Here is an 18,220-nt window from a genome sequence, read left to right as displayed (position 1 = left end):
AGCTAACCTCCGCACCATCACACTGTCGACCATGTGTGTGATAAGCTAACCTCTGCACCATCACACTGTAACTGCCAGACCTATACATCAACCTTGTGTGATAAGCTAACCTCTGCACCATCACACTGTCGACCGTGTATGATAAGCTAACCTCCGCACCATCACACTGTCGACCGTGTGTGTGATAAGCTAACCTCCGCACCATCACACTGTCGACCGTGTGTGTGATAAGCTAATCACTGCACCATCACACTGTCGACCGTGTGTGTGATAAGCTAACCTCTGCACCATCACACTGTAACTGCCAGACCTATACATCGACTTTGTGTGATAAGCTAACCTCCGCACCCTCACACTGTCACTGCCAGACCTATACATCGACCTTGTGTGATAAGCTAGCCTCCGTACCATCACACTGTCGACCGTGTTTGTGATAAGCTAACCTCCGCACCCTCACACTGTCACTGCCAGACCTATACATCGACCTTGTGAGTGACAAGTTAACCTCTGAGCCATCCCAGTGCAAATGCAAGACTTAAACATCGGCCTTATGTGTATTAAACTAACCTCCACACAATCCCACTACCACTAGAAGAATCAAACAATTATTAATCTATATCTGCATATTCATCAGCTGTCAAGCAAATGTGAAAGTGACAGATTTATGAAATACCAGTTTATATGAAAGACTATAAAATTGCAGGGATGACTTCCAGGCCCATTACTACATAGTGGTGGTGGTGCTATAGCTGTCACTCTGGTACTTAAATTAGCTTACCATGATCATTCTGCTGTAAGATCACTTAGTGCAATTGGCCAAGATCTTAGTGATGTGACAGTCACAACCTCTTTACTTGACACAGCATAACAGTCATCATTCTGCTATATGGTCACGTCTGGGAATATGGGTGAGTTTTTATATTTATATTTTTATGATGGTTTATGGATTATTGCTAAATAATAATCTTGGGTCAGCTGAAATAAATATAACATTATGTAGCACAATATATTTTTTTATTCTTGGCCTGAAGCAGTTTTGTTCATTCAGTTCAGTGAGGGAAATTAAATCTCATTGGTTGTGAAGTATCCTTACAGTAACATGTAATTTATGTCATAGAAGGTTTTAAGATGCTTTCAGTGGCAAGAGACTACATAATATGCATTTGACGGTTATTATGTGAAAAAGTAAATATTAAGTTATTATGTGAAAAAGTAAGTACTTTAACATTTTTAATTCAGGCAATTAAAAATAAAACTTAACCAAAAATCATAATTAAATAACACCCCCCCCCCCCCCCCCCACCACCACCCCAGGATATTTCTTTAAAGTATGTGTATTCTAAAATACAAAAATTACCTCAAATACCAACAATAATCAAAACAGGATCATATTACACTGACATATGGAGACGAATGTACTATATATAGGGATATATGGATGGGGATGTATTTGAAGCGATTAAATTCCTGTAACATGAAAGAGATGATGACTATTTTATGTTTTCCATTGATTATATAACATACCTTGATAAGAAACAGAGAGTTATGGTTCCAGTATTGGTGCAAACATGAACCATGGTTCCAGTATTGGTGCAAACATGAACCATGGTTCCAGTATTGGTGCAAACATGAACCATGGTTCCAGTATTGGTGCAAACATGAACCATGGTTCCAGTATTGGTGCAAACATGAACCATGGTTCCAGTATTGGTGCAAACATGAACCACAAGCTAAGTAAAGCTAAAAAATACGCGACAACAGCGAAACAAAATCAATACAGACACTACTGACCTGATTGAAACAAAGCCGCTTGGTGCCCTTGGCTGAACTTGACCTTTCTATTTAGCCATGTGTTGCCAGTATCCAATCAGCAGCATCTGTGAAGATAATAACATTAAATTATATAGATGCTAAAAACCTCCAAATTAACCATATCACTATTAAGCCCTCTAGGTATCACTGCTTATTCCACACAGCATATGTATTAGTCAAGGCTGCATATGGCAATGTCTGTCACAAGCCTAAGTCTAACACAGAGCTTGTTTGTTTGTTTGTTTGTTGTTTAATGCCGCACTCAGCAATATTCCAGCTATATGACGGCGGTCTGATAAATAATCGAGTATGGACCAGACAATCCGGTGATTGACATCATAAGCATCGATCTACGCAATTGAGATACGATGACATGCATCAACCAAGTCAGACCACCCGATCCCGTAGGTCGCCTCTTACGACAAAGCTTTGTCGCCTTTGGTGGCAAGCATGGGTTGCTGAAGACCTATTCTACCCCAGATCTAGACAGGTCTCTAACATATCGAAGAGATTATAGGCAAATACAGTATAATGAAGGAATTAAAGAATTTACTGTGGAAAATACATGAACCTGAACAAATGTTCCCTGGACATGATGAAAGTTCTAAAGAGTGTTCTGTTGTATAAAAAATGTTTGCCAGCCCCTGGGCTTTGGGGTGCCACTTTGTTCAGCAAATTGTGGCGCCTTAGATCTCTGGCCCACCCATGACCCCAGATGCCTCAAGACCCTTTGTGAATGAACAGACCCAGAAAGGTTAGATATACTCCGGTGGCCCAGTCCTTGTAGACACTCCAGTTTGCTGTGCAGTGTTGCAGTGCTGAGGCCTACAAGAAATCTAGGATGATGAATTCGAATGCCACATTTACCCTGCTTATGTTTACAGGTCAGCATCGTACCCGTGGGTTTCTCGAATGTGGTAAATGTTTAAGACCCGTGGGTTTCCCCAATGTGGTAAATGTTTAAGACCCGTGGGTTTCACGAATGTGGTAAATGTTTAAGACCCGAGGGTTTCCCCAATGTGGTAAATGTTTAAGACCTGAGGGTTTCTCGAATGTGGTAAATGTTTCAGACCCGTGGGTTTCCCCAATGTGGTAAATGTTTAAGACCTGAGGGTTTCTCGAATGTGGTAAATGTATAAGACCCGTGGGTTTCTCGAATGTGGTAAATGTATAAGACCCGTGGGTTTCTCGAATGTGGTAAATGTTTAAGACCCGTGGGTTTCTCGAATGTGGTAAATGTTTAAGACCAGTGGGTTTCTCGAATGTGGTAAATGTTTAAGACCTGTGGGTTTCTCGAATGTGGTAAATGTTTAAGACCAGTGGGTTTCTCCAATGTGGTAAATGTTTAAGACCTGTGGGTTTCTCGAATGTGGTAAATGTTTAAGACCCGTGGGTTTCTCGAATGTGGTAAATGTTCAAGACCCGTGGGTTTCACCAAAAGTAGCAAATGTTTAAGACCCATGGGTTTCACCAAAAGTGGTAAATGTTGAAGACCTGTGGGTTTCTCCAAAAGCGGTAAATGTTTAAGACCTACAGGTTTCTCCAAAAGTGGTAAATATTTTTGAACTCTCACAATACTTTTATGTACTCAGAAAGTGGTCTATTCCCCTACAAAAAAAAAACATTTACAGGATCCTCTGCATAGTGTCTATGTTTAGACACAAATATACACACAGAATTTTCATTCAACCATGAACATTCTTCATAATCACTTTCATAGCAGTGGGGTTGATACATAATGCTCTGTGACAAAAGACAAGCAGTCCTATTCAATATATTTGGCCACAGTCACTGTTAATCTGTACATTGTTAATCTGCCCGCCAATATTCTGCCATGGAAGATATATGTGGCTACATCTGACAGCTTACTAGACATTTAGAGCTGCAGTTTGACCTATACCTATTCCTACACAATCTTATTTCACCCACATTCCAAAATTGGAAATCTGGTTTCTGTCTTCTGCACCAAGAAAAGCCACTTATAGCTACCATGTCATAACTGTCAGCTTCCTTAAAGCAGAGAAGCACACCAAACCGTATAAAAGAAAGTCAGGCACATTAAGTCATACATTTGACCAATACTTTTGAATAGCAAGGAAAAACAAGGCAATCTTGTAGAGAGCTTAAAATTACTTGAAGCACACACATGAGGTGTGCATATAAAACTTATTGATTCGGGGAAAAATATCTGATTAATGAGATTTCAACACAAACCGAATGAGGAACGCATTTTCAGTGGAAAATTCAACCAAATGTATCGATTTTAACAATTTCTCCAAAAATGTTTTACTAGTAATTTGACATGGCACAGACTAAAAAATATATAATTTGACTTCCATTAGAATTAAGAGGAAAATAAAGTTAAACATGATGCGAAACCAGGAATGTGAAACATTTATAAAATTGCAGGATGGTTTTTGGATCCTGTATCAGGATAAACAGGGGTAGCCCTGTGGTTAAAGCATTTGCTCATCATGCCGAAAGCTCGGGTTTGATTCCCCACATGGGTACAATGTGTGAAACCTATATGTGGTGTCCCTCGTCCGTGATATTGCTGGAATATTACTAAAAGCGGTGTAAAACCACACACCCTCACTTCCTGTTGCCACAATAGCTGTGGTAGCTCAGTAGTTGTGAGTTCCTGCCTAATCAACAAGGTCCAAGTTCTATTCTCTATATATACATGAGCTACCTCCCAATATGATACGACTGCATTATAAGCTCACACAGTATAAAAATCCTTTATTTTTTTACATGGTCATTAAGAGTATTCAGATTTATTTTCCAAACAATTTTACAGCAAAGTTGGCTTGAGAAAGGGCTTGAATTATATTACGGAACATTTAACAAAATCAAAAAGTGAGTGAACAGGTTTTCTTTTAAAGTTGATCAACTAAATTGAGGATTAGATGGTTAAAATGTGGGACCTGGTTGATGTACCCAACTATATGTCAGTGAACCCTATGCTCATGCTGTCAACCACTAGTGCAGATTTGATAATTTATGATAAGTAAACAGGACAAAAAACATTCCCATAATCATAAGAAATCTATGCTAAAAGCAGAGTCCATTTTTATGATTTTCCAACTGTATCAGGAGCATGTGTTTATGTATCACTTCCAAATAGTGATAACACCAGATATTCGTGGAAAGGTGAGCATATCCTGCCCAACCAGTGGCACCTATCACAAACACATGCAAAGGCAAGTCAACCATTCACCTTAAAAAAGGCCGGAAGATATGGTACAAGTCAAATTAGGGAATTGCATCGGAGATCATTTTTGTCACTGATGCGTCAAATTTAGAGATGTCCTCAACATGTCTACCATAAAACATTTGAAGGTTTACCATATTTGTCGTAATAAGCACCCAGGGCACTCTCAAAATTAGAAATATGGGTCTTTTATTAGAATATTATTTGGGTGAAAAAAACAACAGAGTTGAAAGATAGTAAGTTCCATGGTTTATGCTGATAGCCTGAAATGTTTATGTACGACAGATATATTTTTCCAGAACTTAATTGCCCATAGATAAGGGTGCATATAACACACAAGTGCATATTATACATGAATAAATAAGTCTTGTGTACATTGATGAATTGGAAGGGGTGCTGATTGGGATTGTTCACAAGCCAATATATTAGCAAATATTGCTGTTGGCGTTTATTAGATTGGGGCGCTTATTACGTTGAACACGGTATAAACATTGCTGGTCAAAATATGAACAACATTCAGCCACTCGCTCATAAATATATAATGTCAATACCATCTCTGAAGGGTGGCCCACGTAAACCAGTGGTTGATAGTGTGAACAACCATCAAGTTTATTTGATACAATGACGCTCAAATCACCACAATCCAGTCTGAGGGCAATTGGGCGTCTCTGGAGATCCCCATCACAAGTACTCATCACCAGTTAGAGCCCATTTTCGGCTTCTCTTTTGCCACGCATGGCAACCAATGTCTCCCTCTTATCCTCACAGGGGCACATTCTAAACAAGACAAATGAATGGACATTACCCGTTATGTGTCCACCTAATGGGTATTATTGAATCAGTTCATTCGTACATGTTCACTTTACTTTACTTTACTTATCAACCTTGTGTCCAGCAGTATATGTCCTGACTAAAAAGATAAAGCCTCCATCATCCCCCAGAGGTCTGTAATGACCCGTCTAGACGTGGCCTGTAGTGGTCAGCAGACCATAGTGATCGGGCTTCTTTAAAGGGTACAAAATACGCCATTAGGAGCATTTCATCCTTTTAGTAACATTCCTGTGGGCAGCACAGGAAAGGCTGCACCATCATCAGCATCTCTGTCCATCCTCTGGACCATCTGGCACGTCATCAGTGTGCGTTCCATCATCACCCAGAACAAGGTGTCACCATGGTGATATGGTGTTGTTTGCCGGCACACTCATCAATATTCAGGCTGTATGAAGGCGGCATGTAAATAGTTGAGTCTGGACGTAATAATCCAGCGATTGATATAACGAACAATGATCCACTCTGTTGGGGTACGATGACCTTTTGGTTACCTCTTATGACCAGCAAGGTTGCTGGGGACCTGTTGAGTGAGTGAGTGGGTGGGGGAGTGAGTGAGTGAGTGAGTGAGTGAGTGAGTGAGTGAGTGAGTGAGTGAGTGAGTGAGTGAGTGAGTGAGTGGGTGGGTGGGTGGGTTGGTGAGTGAGTGAGTGAGTGAGTGTGAGTGAGTGAGTGAGTGAGTGAGTGAGTGAGTGAGTGAGTGAGTGAGTGAGTATGATTTAAAGCTACTTATAGCTACCATGTTGGAAATTGAACACAGAAGAGGCAATTATGCTTCACCAGTAATCTGCAACACCATCCCTGATTATGATGAAGATGATGAGGATAATCTTGGTGCTTATTTCATGAATTCATCCTCTTTTTCATAATCTTGAATGCTTTCATAATGAACATACTTGGTTTAATGATAAATCTATAAAGTGGTAACAATCCATTGTCATCATCAACACTTCTTTCAGGATAGGATATGCTCAGCTTTTCACGAACACCTGGTATCATTACTATTTGAAAGTGATTCATAAACACATGCTCATGATATAGTCGGAATCGACAATCAACTCTGCTTCATGCAGAGATTTCTATTGGATGTGGAAAGGGTTTTGTCGCTTTATTTTACCATCCTTCAACGTCATCATAATCAGTTTCCTCATCAGTTTTGTATGTACATGACACATCTACCATGCTGTATTCTGTCACTCTGTACAGCTGTTTCTTCAAAGAATGCTATCATGTCCAATTGCAAATATATCAAATCAACTTGGACGGGGATCAGCTGTGAGAATACGTATATCATCGGGCAATCATCCCAGAAGGACAATAAACCAATCAGCTGTCAGGATGTCATCAAGGAGCATTTTAAACAGAAGAATTATGCATTTGGCATTCCAGAAGCTCCACTTAGATCAGCACTCCATGTTGTCCCTTCCCTTAGAGCCTGCACCAAGATGCCCATCACGTCACGTCACAGGGGCACACATGTATGTAGATGAACATCAACTCCATGTATTGGCTATCTGGAGTACTCATGGGTCATGGTTAGGATTAAGTATTTGCTCGTTGGGATGTCCAAATGGCAAATGTTGGTCTTTCATTTCAGATCATTTGAAAGGCTATGTCCTTGGTGCTGTCACATATGTCAAGGAAATGCGATACACTTACTCTGATAGATGCTTAAGTGGAGGAAGTAAATATCAGGATATCAAGGGGAAATAAATAAACAAACCAGAAAAGGAAGGTTGGTTGGTTTGTTGTTTTACGCCACACTCAGCAATATTCCGGCTATATGACGGCGGTCTGTAAATAATCGGGTCTGGACCAGACAATCCAGTGATTGAAAACATGAGCATCGATCCATGCAATTGGGATATGATGACATGCATCAACCAAGTCAGGGAGCCTGAACACCTGATCCCGCCTCTTGCGTCAAGCATAGTCACCTTTTACGACATGCATGGGTTGCTGAAGACCTATTCTACCCCGGATCTTCACGGGTCTATACTTAAGGGACATAACCCTGCACAGTTGACTGAGGCAGACGACCGGCCATCTGCGCCCCTGATAACTCCTTTGACATGTAGCCGGGAAGTGACCTTGTCAAAGAATGATGGAGGTGAAACAACCTAGGTTGAAAGTTAATTAGTTTCTCTGTTTTCTGAAGTATTCATTGAAAGACTTGGCAATGACCTGTCCCCATGACATTTGAGGTTTAAAACTGAAGAGAAGTAATCACTGTCCTGTAAAAAAGGAAAGGAAAGGGAATTCTGAGTTACAGGATCTTGAAGATCTCAGTGGAAACATGGTGATAGTGAAGGTGTGATGATAAAGGTCAGTAAAATTAATTTGTGTAGACAATATCTGGTGTGTCCACCATGTTGACATCATGATGGCATAATGTTGATTACAATGCATTTGTTTGCCCTTGGTATTACCTGCCACTCCAACTGAAAAGCTTTCCAAAACTGGGCCATGTTGGTGGGATCTCTGCGAACACTCTCCGCATGGGAACATCCCACAGATGGTCTTCAAGAACATGTCAGAGGACTTAGTGGCCAATGGAACAACGACAGGCCACCACATTTCATCAACATATCGCTGGCAAGTCAAATGTCCATTCACAAACACCAAATCAGTTTGCCTGTCATGTGTGATACTGCCCCACACCATGACAGTACTGTCCCCATACCGATCATGGTCAAGAATTGTTGCCCTGGCATATCGCTTGCCACTACATCGCCAACAACGTTCTCTGCCATCTGTGAATTGGAGAATTGTCTGTTAACATGGTGTAACTCCATTGGTGCACAGCCCGTCCCTGGTGTTGCCTTGCCCATCCCAATGTTTGCCACCTATGGTAAGTTGTTAGGGTCACACCCTTCATAGGACTCTTGTTTTCAGGCAGGCTGCATAGAGCTGGTTTTTAATGCTTGATGTTGAAATTCACCTTCCTTTTATTGTATGAAATTGTCTATTGATAACAGGAGCACAATAATGTAATGAAATTATCTTTGTCTAGGTGTAATTTTTGGGCCTGCCACAACCGTTTGATGGTACTTGTCCTACAGGTTAAAAATTGACAATTATTGATTTGCAAAACATTCAGGCAACTTGGGAAATTGACATCCCCCACTGTACCTAAAATTCGGCATTTTGTCTGTTCATTGGGATACTGTCTTCGAGGCATTTTAAATCGTGTGCTTAGCTCAATTGCATTAGTGATGTGAGATACCCTATAGGCTCACACACTGGCTTCTGTGTGCATCACCTGCTGTTCATGCATGATGTGCAATTACATTGTGATTAGATGTTGCTCTTAGATAGCTACATTCAAATCATTAGTTCCCATATTTTTTGTTTGTAGTATATGTAGATCATGATGGTCCAGACAGACTGAAAACTATGATATCATAGATGTTGGTCTTGATGGTCAAGACAGACTGAAAACTATGATATCATAGATGTTGGTCTGGATGGTCCAGAGGGATTGAAAACTATGATATCATAGATGTTGGTCTTGATGGTCCAGAGGGATTGAAAACTATGATATCATAGATGTTGGTCTGGATGGTCCAGAGAGACTGAAAACTATGATATCATAGATGTTGGTCTGGATGGTCCAGAGGGATTGAAAACTATGATTTCATAGATGTTGGTCTTGATGGTCCAGAGAGAGCTTGAAAACTATGATATCATAGAGTGAGTGAGTGAGTATGGTTTTACACCGCTTTTAGCAATATTCCAGCAATATCACGGCGGGGGACACCACAAATGGGCTTCACACATTGTACCCATGTCGGGATTCGAACCCGGGTTTTCGGTGTGACGAGCGAACGCTTTAACCACTAGGCTACCCGACCGCCCCTGATATCATAGATGTTGGTCTTGATGGACCAGAGAGACTGAAAACTATGATATCATAGATGTTGGCCCTGATGGTCCAGATAGACTGAAAACTATGATATCATAGATGTTGGTCTGGATGGTCCAGATAGACTGAAAATGATGATATCATAGATATTGGCCTTGATGGTCCAGATAGACTGAAAACTATGATATCATAGATGTTGGTCTGGATGGTCCAGATAGACTGAAAACTATGATATCATAGATGTTGGTCTTGATGGTCCAGATAGACTGAAAACTATGATATCATAGATGTTGGTCTGGATGGTCCAGATAGACTGAAAACTATGATATCATAGATATTGGCCTTGATGGTCCAGATAGACTGAAAACTATGATATCATAGATGTTGGTCTGGATGGTCCAGATAGACTGAAAACTATGATATCATAGATGTTGGCCCTGATGGTCCAGATAGACTGAAAACTATGATATCATAGATGTTGGTCTGGATGGTCCAGAGGGATTGAAAACTATGATATCATAAATGTTGGTCTTGATGGACCAGACAGACTGAAATCTATGATACCATTATAGCTAAAATGGATAGAATTATCATTAAACTGCCCGCACGTGATCAGAAATGAGCGGGCTCCTGTAACTTGATAATGCCCTCATATTGCTTGATGACGGGCCATTATCAAGCCCGTTGTTAGGTGATGTCATAGGGTAGAGAAAGTGACATCACGTATTACAGTGATATCAAAACAAAACTATGATATCATAGATGAAGGTCTGGATGGTCCAAATAGACTGAAAACTATGATAACATAGATGTTTGTCTTGATGGACCAGGCAGACTGAAAACTATGATATCATAGATGTTTGTCTTCATGGTCCAGAGAGATTAAAAAATGATGATATCATAGATGTTGGTCTTGATGGTCCAGACAGATTGAAAACTATGATATCATAGATGTTGGTCTTGATGGTCCAGAGAGATTGAAAATGATGATATCATAGATGTTGGTCTTGATGGTCCAGATAGACTGAAAACTGTGATTTCATAGATGTTGGTCTTGATGGTCCAGACAGACTGAAAACTATGATATCATAGATGTTGGTCTTGATGGACCAGATAGACTGAAAACTATGATATCATAGATGTTGGCCTTGATGGTCCAGATAGACTGAAAACTATGATATCATAGATGTTGGTCTTGATGGTCCAGATAGACTGAAAACTATGATATCATAGATGTTTGTCTGAATGGACCAGGCAGACTGAGAACCACAATATTATATGCCACAGTATTTACAAGGCAAGATATAGGTCACAATTTATTGCTAAAGTATTTGCAAGGCAAGATATAGGTCACAATTTATTGCCAAAGTATTTGCAAGGCAAGATATTGGTCACATTGAATTGCCACAGTATTTGCAAGGCAAGATATAGGTCACTTTATTGCCACAGTATTTGCCAGGCAAGATATAGGTCAAATTGTATTGCCACAGTATTTACAAGGCAAGATATAGGTCACAATTTATTGCCAAAGTATTTGCAAGGCAAGATATTGGTCACATTGAATTGCCACAGTATTTGCAAGGCAAGATATAGGTCACTTTATTGCCACAGTATTTGCAAGGCAAAATATATGTCAAATTGTATTGTCACAGTATTTACAAGGCAAGATATAGGTCACTTTATTGCCACATTATTTTCAAGGCAAGATAAAGGCCACATTGTGTTGCCACAGTATTCACAAGGCAAAATATAGGTCTCTATATTGCCACAGTAATAACAAGGTAAGATATAGGTAAAATTGTATTGCCACAGTATTGACAAGGCAAGATATAGGTCACTTTATTGCCACAGTATTTACAAGGCAAGATATAGGTCACATTGTGTTGCCACAGTATTCACAAGGCAAAATATATGTCAAATTGTATTGCCACAGTATTTACAAGGCAAGATATAGGTCACTTTATTGCCACAGTATTTACAAGGCAAGATATAGGTCACTTTATTGCCACAGTATTTACAAGGCAAGATATTGGTCATATTGTGTTGCCACAGTATTTACAAGGCAAGATATAGGTCACTTTGTGTTGCCACAGTATTTACAAGGCAAGATATAGGTCATATTGTGTTGCCACAGTATTTGCAAGGCAAGATATATGTCACTTTATTGCCACAGTATTTACAAGGCAAGATATAGGTCACATTGTGTTGCCACAGTATTCACAAGGCAAAATATAGGTCTCTATATTGCCAAAGTATTTACAAGGCAAGATATAGGTCACATTGTGTTGCCACAGTATTTACAAGGCAAGATATAGGTCACTTTATTGCCACAGTATTTACAAGGCAAGATATTGGTCATATTGTGTTGCCACAGTATTTACAAGGCAAGATATAGGTCACTTTATTGCCACAGTATTTACAAGGCAAGATATAGGTCACTTTATTGCCACAGTATTTACAAGGCAAGATATAGGTCACATTGTGTTGCCACAGTATTCACAAGGCAAAATATAGGTCTCTATATTGCCACAGTATTTACAAGGCAAGATATAGGTCACATTGTGTTGCCACAGTATTTACAAGGAAAGGTATAGGTCACTTTATTGCCACATCATATTTTGCAAGGTAACATATAGGTCACATTTTATTGCTAAAGTATTTACAAGGAAAGATATAGGCCACATATGGTGACACTACTTGTATAGTCAAGATGCACACTGCTAGCTGGGACCTCATTCACAGTCACACTTTTTTATCCAGTCAAGATGTAGATAATTATTCCCTTTAGAATCACCATCATCCACAGCCAAGCTTCTAACATCTTGAAATATTTCAGAGTTCAGAAATAGGTCATTTCCTCTGAACGCAGATTCACATTACTTTCGAAAAAGGTAAAAAAATTCTGCCAGCTTGTGGCTCAAATGTCCAACAAATCAATAGTTAGTGCCCTATGTTTCTCCAAGCCATTATGATTGCCAAGCAGTGCGCAATATATCTCTGTGTTATGCCACCGCTAAGTAATCGTATCATCCGATGAAATCTCATTGACTGAAAATTAATTGCCAATGTGCAGATAAACTATGAAAGCAGTTTTAGAGTGATGGTAGCGACGCTGGGTACGAACCATGGTTTTACGACCGCATTTGTGGTAATTCAAGGGCAACATTAGAGTCGAGCACTGCAATACGGAAATTAATTGATTCTGTTTGATACCTGGCTTCACAGTAATCAATAAAATCCAAAATTCCTGTGCACGAAATAACACGACATAATAAAAGCCAGAAGAACGCCTGGAAATCTATGTATTCTCAGATGTTAATGGAGCACCTACCTCACACAGAATGAACACAATCAATAATCAGGTGAAATTTGAGAAAGTGACTGCTATAAAGATAGGATGAAGATACATATGAGACAGTAGCCCATGGCATGAAAGTCTTCTGATAAGTGGCTCCGGAAGCACAAAAATAATACAGAATATATTTTAAGCATGAAGGATATGCTATCTTCAATTATTCTCATTACTCTCATACCTTTGTATTGATCCTTGGCACAGTGTAAACAACTGTTTTATTAACATTAAAAATATTCTAATAGGCAAGGCATGTGATGGTGATGATCGTAATAATATGGAAAAGGGTGATAATAATTATGGTATTTTTCATAATGATCTTGTCAAAGATGATGAGTGAGTGATTGACTATTGTTTTACGGCACTTTTAGCAATATTTCAGTAATATCCCTGTGGGGACACCGTAGCTTCCTTCACAAATTGCATCATTTGGGAATTAAACCCAGACCTTCAGAATGATGGGTGAATGTTTTAATGACTAGGCTACCCCACCACTCTTGATGACAAGACACAAATGATTATGTAATTCTGCAATGTCTGAAGGATTTAGTAGAAGGTGACACTGACGACGGATTGAGTGAGTTTGGTTTAATTGTGTCAGCTTGTTGGTCTAATGTGAAAAAGAAGCTCAGCATGACTAAGGTCACTGCTTGAAATCTAAGCAACGAATGGCAGTGACAAAAACCAAGGATCAAAATCAGGACAAATTCTAAACAATCATTTCATCCTGGCACATCAAGCTTATTATGAAGGATGATAGTCAGTATGTCTTTACAGCCTCATCACACAGGATGCAGCAGAATGAGTTTCACACTTTATACCCATGTGGGCATCGACAGCAGGCTGGTGGCGTGATGAGCTTCCACTTTAAGCGCTAGACTACAACCTCTATCATTCCGAAGCACTCAGTATAAGTATCACAGACCTCCCTTGAGCATTCATCGGATCTCGCATCCCAATGGACAACACTACCATCAAAGCCTCTGTATACACAGTGGTGGGGAGCCTCTCCATCTGCTCCCATCATGCACTTGATGCTTACCAGGTGCCTACTCCCATTGGGAGCTGGAATGCAGGTACAATCTACAACCTGTCCACAGCCACACCTCCATCCTTCAGGGAAACACATACTCACACAAACATAATCATTTGTGCATAGTTGTAAATGCTAAACATCTTCGAAACTATTTTGTGGCGGATACTTAAATGCTGCCAATCTTCAGGTGTTGTATTCCAACACATCATCAAACAATGGGGAAAGGTGTCAGCTTCGCATCAATCATTGAACCTGACAATATTCTGAAATAAACATCACTCACTCTCACGGCAAGTATTCCCTACTGTTATAACCATTCCTCAAACAGTAATTGCTTCCCGAACTCCACATAGCCCTGGTGTCATTTACTATTATGGTATGCGACATATTACGATAATTACTTCTCGGACTTGCACATTGCGGTAGCGGTAATTGGAGGATTGACCGATGCTGTCAATGGCAGACTTGCTGGACATTGCGGCGGGGTGAGTCACAGAAGGGTCATCGCTGGACGTTTCATCTGGGCTGGTGCTTCAGCCAGTGTCTTACTAACACCATCAATATCACGTAAATACTTTCAAAATCAGATAATTGACGGAGTTAGAGTCATTAGCAGGTTAGTGTGGTGTCAAGAGCAGAGTGGTGGAATGTCATATGTGATATCAGCCTCAGATGACGCTATGGATGAGATGATGGTAATAGGCATGAACTTTACAGTCAACCATAACAAACAGTTAGCGACCCCATCTTGTTGTCGGTTTTTGTTACATCTCGTCAAAATAATGATGGTGAAAGTTTATGGAAAGGTCAGAGTTTGAAAAGAAAATCAAAATTTGGTTTCAACTCTGTCAATTATGCTATTATGAGGATTACAGTTCCACTGTATTGACGCATGTTATGATTTTCAGAAAATTAACATTTCTATCTCTTAATTCTTTATTTTGAACAAAAGGTCACCAAACATTTCTCAACATTTTCTTCCACGGTGGAATATTAGATTAGATAATAAAGAACACATTAAAACTAATATTTACTGAAGCATTTATTTACAAAATTAATGTTTTCATTGTTCAAAGTTAATTCAATAAATGTAGAAAAGCACCTTTATGAATGCGCCTTTTGAAGACAGCTCACTTTTAGGTCATACAATCTGCTTTTAGCAAACCATCCAATGATAACATGTTTTTCTTCAACTTGCTTTAAACTAACAATTATTCCAGATCAAAATCTTGTCAGGGCACTTTTCATGTTGATCAACAGTAAATGAAAGAAAACGAGCAAAGCTTCAAAATGGGGCCCAAACGTAACTTTTTGTCTGTCATTTTCAATGTCAACATCCGCAAAGAAGTCTCCGTAGAGTTGAACAAACGCATAGAAAAAAGCCAATCTTTCAGCTTGTCATTGTACAACCCACATCCACCATTTCGATCGATGGTTATGTTCTTCGACAAAATCCTGGTCCAGGCAATATCTAATGAGCATACTCAGCTGAAATTACAAATTGTTCAAGGCTCGGAAATACAATCAATGTGTGTTGTTATTGGAAACCAAGCCGGCCTGACTAGCAAGATGCTCATGCTGTGGGTGTTGTCTTGGTTTGGGTGATGTTGCATGATGATGTTAATGTTGTTGTATAGATGTTCACATTGCCATTGTCATCATGACTGCTGGCATTTACATCATCATCATCATCATCATCATCAATGTTGATGATGGCGTAGAATTACTTATTATTATGATCATTAACATTATTATGATCACTGGTTATAGTTTATCATGAATAATTATGACCTGTGGTTATAGTTTATCATGAATAATTATGACCTGTTGTTATAGTTTATCATGAATTATTATGATCACTGGTTATAGTTTATCATGAATAATTATGACCTGTGGTTATAGTTTATCATGAATTATTATGATCACTGGTTATAGTTTATCATGAATAATTATGACCTGTGGTTATAGTTTATCATGAATAATTATGACCTGTGGTTATAGTTTATCATGAATTATTATGATCACTGGTTAAAGTTTATCATGAATAATTATGACCTGTAGTTATAGTTTATCATGAATTATTATGATCACTGGTTATAGTTTATCATGAATTATGATGACCAGTGGTTATAGTTTATCATGACTTATTATGACCAGTGGTTATAGTTTATCATGAATTATTATGATCACTGGTTATAGTTTATCATGAATTATTATGATCACTGGTTATAGATTATCATGAATTATGGTGACCAGTGGTTATAGTTTATCATGAATTATTATGATCACTGGTTATAGTTTATCATGACTTATTATGACCAGTGGTTATAGTTTATCATGAATTATGGTGACCAGTGGTTATAGTTTATCATGAATTATTATGATCACTGGTAATAGTTTATCATGATTTATTATATGGGAATATACAGTGGGGTAGCCTAGTGGTTAAAGCGTTTGCTCACCATGGCGAAGACCCGGGTTCGTTTCCCTACATGGGTACAATGTGTGAAGACCATTTCTGGTGTCCCCCGCCGTGATATTGCTGGAATATTGCTAAAAAGCAGAGTGAAACCATACTTGCTCTACATTAACACATGATGGTACCTAATAAATTGTTAATCTGATGCAAATGATCACTGTCATCGCAATTAGCAGCATCCTTAATGAAGTGCATTTACCATCATGATAATGACCATTAGGGGGATAATCACCTTCATATCATTATCACAGTCTTCTGTTGTTATTATCCTACATGCTCATCACAATAAAGCTATGTATACAGTTAAATAAAAGAATACATTTTTCCTTCAACATGTGAATGATACACAACTCTGTATGAGGGGAATCTATTCACATCCAGCAACATGTACTCTTCTTAGCACAGATCATCATCATCTTCATCAATTAACATAATCTTCTCTTGGGGGTTTAGGTATATTCTTCATTACAATCATCACAGTTCATCCTCTAGTTAATAAGCGACAACAGTTGCACTGGTGTGGCCAGGAAGGCCAAGAAAGTCTCAGCTAATCATGGCACTAAGCCTCATGATTGGCACTGAATACACTCCTTTGGCGTAGTAGAAGTAGTAGTAGCAGCAGCAGCAGTTGTGGTAGTGGTTTGTTAGTTTAACGCCACACACAGCAATATTCCAGCTGTATGACGGCAGTCTGTAAATAATTTTGTCTGGACAAGACAATCCGGTGATTGATATCATGAGCATCGATCCACGCAATTGGGATACAATGACATGCATCAACCACCCGATCCCGTTAGTCGCCTCTTACGACAAACATAGTCATCTTTTACAGCAAGCATGGGCTGCTGAAGACCTATTCTAACCCGGATCTTCACGGGTCGATGGTAGTGGTAGTGGTAGTGGTAGTGGTGATGGTAGTAGTAGTAGTAGTAGTGGTACCAGCTGCAGTATAGCAGTTGTACTTGCAGCACAATTTATGGAACCATTCCAATAATGTGGTTTGAGGGAATTTACAAGAATATTTTGTCTATTTGAGCTACCGAGGCCTTTTCATAATGGTACAAGAAGATTTTAAAAGAAATTCTTCTTCATTCGAGCTATAGAACCCTTCCAATAATGGTAAGAGAATTAACAAATTTCTTGTCCATTTGAGCTGTGGAACCATAATGGAATCACCAAATTAACAACAAATTCCCATCCGTTTTAACAGGTATGGTGACATGAGTGAAATTCTGCCCTAAATAGATTTTCATTCAGTACAGATTTTATTATCAGAGAGTCTTGCTGAAGCTTTATGTGACTAAAATAGTTGTTGAACAGAAATACCATCATCACAGCACGGTTTGAGCATTGCAGGCACTGAAACAGCCATCAGCGCAGCATTTCTTTAGACAGTTCATGGGGATTTACAACCATCCCCTCAATTCTCCACTCAAGAATCATGCTTCAACCATCAGTGACATGACTAGTTTTTCCACAACGGCTAATTGTGCATGTTTCCCCGAATGTGGGCACCTTGGAACATCCTTCACTGCCTCATCTTGACTTCCCCAAGAGTGATGCCACTCAAGTCAAAATACCATGGTTTTTTTAGAAGATTCAAAGAAACATACCAATTTCATATGGTTACTATA

At 39.2% G+C, this 18,220-nt stretch overlaps 1 protein-coding gene across 4 annotated transcripts in view; it reads right to left on the bottom strand.

The window, feature by feature from the left end:
• LOC124116009 (neuroglian-like) overlaps nt 1–18,220 on the bottom strand; it is a 225,160-nt gene that overhangs the window by 156,913 nt on the left and 50,027 nt on the right. For all 4 annotated transcript variants that reach the window (XM_046477202.2, XM_046477200.2, XM_046477206.2 and 1 more), the window contains exon 2: nt 1,792–1,877. The gene's annotated coding sequence lies outside the window, so the exon portion shown is untranslated. The remainder of the gene's footprint in view (nt 1–1,791; nt 1,878–18,220) is intronic.

Source organism: Haliotis rufescens, unplaced genomic scaffold (genome assembly GCF_023055435.1).
Source record: "Haliotis rufescens isolate VD_foot unplaced genomic scaffold, xgHalRufe1.0.p SCAF_68, whole genome shotgun sequence".
Classification (NCBI taxonomy): domain Eukaryota; kingdom Metazoa; phylum Mollusca; class Gastropoda; order Lepetellida; family Haliotidae; genus Haliotis; species Haliotis rufescens.
This window is presented reverse-complemented; position numbering and strand designations above follow the sequence as displayed.